General features: G+C 46.0%; 1 long non-coding RNA gene across 1 annotated transcript; it reads right to left on the bottom strand.

Moving 5' to 3' along the window:
* Positions 1 to 1564: 1564 nt before the first annotated feature.
* On the bottom strand, positions 1565 to 3735 carry LOC310760371. Its single transcript, XR_014546933.1, has 3 exons — positions 3625 to 3735; positions 1824 to 1873; positions 1565 to 1732 (listed from the first exon to the last, which is right to left on the bottom strand). It is a non-coding gene; the product is annotated as an uncharacterized lncRNA (long non-coding RNA).
* Between the last annotated feature and the right edge of the window lie 395 nt (positions 3736 to 4130).

The following is a 4130-nucleotide window of genomic DNA, read 5'->3' as shown; positions in this document are numbered from 1 at the left end:
GGCGGTTGTGCATTCAAAGCACATGCTCTGCCACTGACCTATTTCTGTATATTCGACCTTTGTCCTCTAGTGCTTATGCCTGAGAATTGCTAACTTGCCTACTATATTTTTGCAAGGGAGGAGGATGAGAAACAGAATAATTTGACTCTGCCTCCAGTGGACCCCTGGCTCTGTCTCCCATGAGCGGCCCTGACCACTGCTCCACCAGCTCCAGGGATTACTAGCCACCACTGCATGGGGGAGATGGTGGTGGTTGTATGAATGTTCAGGAAGAAGCTGCAAGGTAGAAAGTGGAGCAGAGAGAAGATTTTCATGGGAGACTGGGAATGTAGGAAAATTCCTGACATATCCTGGTTGTCGTGTGTAAAAATGGCGTCAGGTGGGAATTTTGCCGAACTGGCAAAATGTCAGGGAAAACCTGGATGTATGGCAAAACGATAGAAAAAGCAGCGGAAACAGTTCCAAAAGCTTAAAACCACTATTTTGAGGGGAGCTCAACAATTTGAGTTTGTTCCCAAAGAAATCTCAACAATTTTGATGGGTATCTTAAGGAAAGCTCGACAGTTTTGGTGTCTTCCTTTAAAAAGCTCGACAACTTTTTGAAATATGGCAACCCTAGGGAATGTCTCCCTTATTTATTATATCTTTAGTGGAAAAACTTTAGGTGGGGATTTAGGAAACCCCTAAATAGCCCAATAAGGCCTGAGCATGGTCAGTGGATATGGAATGGCTGGCTGGCCAGTTAATTTTTGCTGGGAGGGAAGAAAATGTGATGAAAAACAAATTGGATAGAGTAGCCAGAATCATGAAAAGGGAACAGTCTAACACTGTCATCCCAAACTCTCCCCCACCCTCAAATGCTTATTTGCAAAAACATTAGAGACAGGAGATTGTCTGCAGTGTCTCACCTTGTTTGCCCCTCTCAACAGTGAAGGAAGGACTTCTACCAGAAACTTGGCCTACAGTTAGAGTACCAAAGCATTAATCTTTTGAGCAGGATAAACATTTCAAGTAAGCAGTGGGGAGAGGGGAGAACGCTGTACACACAAGAGGGTGTGTTTCATAAGCATGAGAACAGTGAATCCTTGTGAAAATAAAACTGGCAGAATACTGCCAATATAATTGTTTTCCTGAAATAATCAAGAGCAGTGGCAGTTGTGTAAGGCAAATTCATTTTTGTGGACTGACCAACTAACGTGCACAACTTAGGTCCATAAATGATTTTTTTAAAATTATTGTTGTTGTTTTGAGCACACCTTAGTTTCAGTCTGCCTGTGTTATTATGTCTATTAACAGGCCTGGTACCTAAATACATTAGAATTCAATCTCTTCTTTCTAATTCTGCAAACAAATTTTTGCCACACAAGTGAAACAGAAGCTTTTGATCCCCATAAGGGGCAGCTGCATATTCCTGCATTGCAGGGGGTTGGACTAAATGACCCTGAGGTTCCCTTCCATCTCTATGATTCACTGTTGTCTCAGTAACACCGTGTAATGTTATGAACACAACTGCCACCAGCCTTTTTTTTTCCCAATAGAAGAATTTATCCCTTTCACATGGAAATCCAGCACACAATCCCATTTAATTATCCTTAAAAGTCGCTCAGAGTCACTGGGTAAAACAGATGAGTTGGCCAGAAATATAGGAATAAACAGGTGCTGCTTCAAATCCAAAGGGGAGCCTTCCTCGCCTGCTCTCCCCTAATGTAACTCCTGCTCTGCATCACCAAGACTGGGTATAAAAAACAAAATGGGAGTTACCACTTCACAGGGTGGGGACTGGTATGATAAAAACAAAATCCAAGCTCATATAAGTCCCATACCTATCTGGAGTCAATTTCTTCCTAATCCCATTAATTTCAGCTGGTGAAATCTTACAGTGCAAAGGGTTAAAGGGCAATGCTGTTGTTGCATGCCGCCAGAATCTTAAAAGCAATGAAAAATTCCAGGTGCTCACCCAGGGTCTGGTTTGCTTGGCTCTTTCAACAATTTGAATCCTTGTTTAGATTTTAATAATTGCTGGATTCAGGAATTGGAAGGTGGCTCAGGTATACATCCTACCCGCCCGCACTCCCCCCCCCAAAAAAAAGAAACCTCATAACAATGCTTTTTTGCTTTGTGGAGATGTTATATAGAGGCATAATTACTAGTTTTTGCACTTGCTGCTTAGCTGTGACATGTAAACCTAAGAGATATTCAAATGTTCAGGAAACTAGCCGCACCACCTCATTATGCACTGTGAAGATTACATATTTGAAGGTAGTCTAGTGTCAAAATCACCCTGCATGTGCAGGGTTGGGGAGGCAGATTATACTTATGATTCACATAAACACCATATATATTCAAAGCACCCTTATACCACTTTAACACCATGGCTTCCCCCAAAGGATCCTTGGAACTGTAATTTGTTAAATGTGCTGGGAACTGTAGCTTTTTGAGGGGTTTCCTATCAACTCTTGGCACCCTTAACAAATTAGAATTCCCAGGATTCACTGGGGAAACCATTACCATTCAGAGTGGTATGGTGAGTGTGACCATGGTCATTTAGAGCAGTCTGCACCAGAAAAGTGATCACACACCACCTCTAGCAGTAATTCCAGATCTGTGCAAACTGTACATTATCGTTTTGGCCTTCTCAATGCATGAGCATCTACAATTAGGAGAAAATACAACTCTATATCTCATTTCAGTGTGAAAGTGTCAGAGTTCACCATTTTATTTCAAAACATTTATACCCTGCTCAATTAAAAAACAGCAACCCTCAAAGCAGTTTCCGCATGTTGAGCATTTAAAATAAGATAGATTTAAGCTTGCTGGTGTCTCTGGTGAATTCTGTCACACACATCATGGATGTTAGCTTATATTTTGTATGTTCCATCATATTTTATAGATACTATTTCTGCAAGTTTGCCATGGCCTTTGGACCAGTGGCATAGCGTGGGGGGTGCAGGGGGGGCCAGCCGCACCGGGCGCAACATCTGGGGGTTAGGGTTAGGGGGCGCAAATCCACGGGTTAGAGGGTGCAAATTACTTGCCTTGCCCCAGGTGCTGACAACCCACGCTACGCCACTGCTTTGGACAGAACAATAAACTTATGAACAGAACTAAATTAAAGGGTGTTGACAACAGTGCATCAACGGTGTGACTAAGTATAATAAGGCAGCTTTGGGTGTCCCTAAATAAAGAACACACAGGCGGGGAAATGCACCAGGAAGGCAGGAATACAGAAACCCTACTGGTCCATTAGCTCAGCCTGGAAGGGGCTTTCCAGGGCTTCATAATCTCCAGGGTTTCTTCCCAGCTCAACCTGCAGATGCCAGGGACCCAACCTGGGACGTCCCGGGTGCCAAGCACCTCCGCTACAACCGTCACCTCGAACCCACGGAGGCGCACAAAGCAGTGCAACAGTGAACTGCCGTAATACCCGCCGATTGATCCATTTTTAACCAAGCTGTGGCGAAAGGTCCTCGTGCTTGTGACACCTACTAACAGCGAAAGGGGGGGGGGATCCTAACTTGTCAAAATCCAGAAGTGTACCCTGCGCCAAGCCACAAAGCGGTAACGATAATGGCCGAGGGCAGAAAACTTCGCGTTCTAGACGCCTGACTTTTAATATACGGATACAATGCAAAGAACGTGCAGGCGGCTTTCCAGGCCGAAGGACGAGAAGCCGCAGGTAAGGGAGAGGCACCTGCGTAGCCTCTTGGCACGTCTTCTCGGCCCGCTGCAACGCCCTGCTACTTATAGGGCGCTATTTTCACCTCCCGCGCTCATTGGCCGCCGGGCCTTTGTGACGCCACAATCGCACCCAGGGCAAAGTTCCACCGCCCTCCCTTTCCCCGGGAGAGCGAAACTAGGCTGGGCGGCTGGGCGGCGATCCAGCAGGAGGCGGAAGTTGCTGCCTCCGCTTCGCCGGCGCGCAGCTTCTCCGACTGAGCCTCCCAGCGAGACCGCCCGGCGCTTCCTGGCGGAGGAGCAGTTGCAGCTCTGCGGCCTCCGCCACGTGGCGTGGAAGTTATGCCATTAGGACTCGCGGGACCCGCGGGCAAGAGCAGGCACTTGCGATGGGGGCGGCTGACTAGTTTTTCGATAAGAATAATAATTGTTCTTGTTTAATGTTTCAACAGCCA

The sequence above is a fragment of the Podarcis filfolensis genome, assembly GCF_964270895.1.
Source record: "Podarcis filfolensis genome assembly, chromosome: 3".
Taxonomy (NCBI): Eukaryota; Metazoa; Chordata; class Lepidosauria; order Squamata; family Lacertidae; genus Podarcis; species Podarcis filfolensis.
This window is presented reverse-complemented; position numbering and strand designations above follow the sequence as displayed.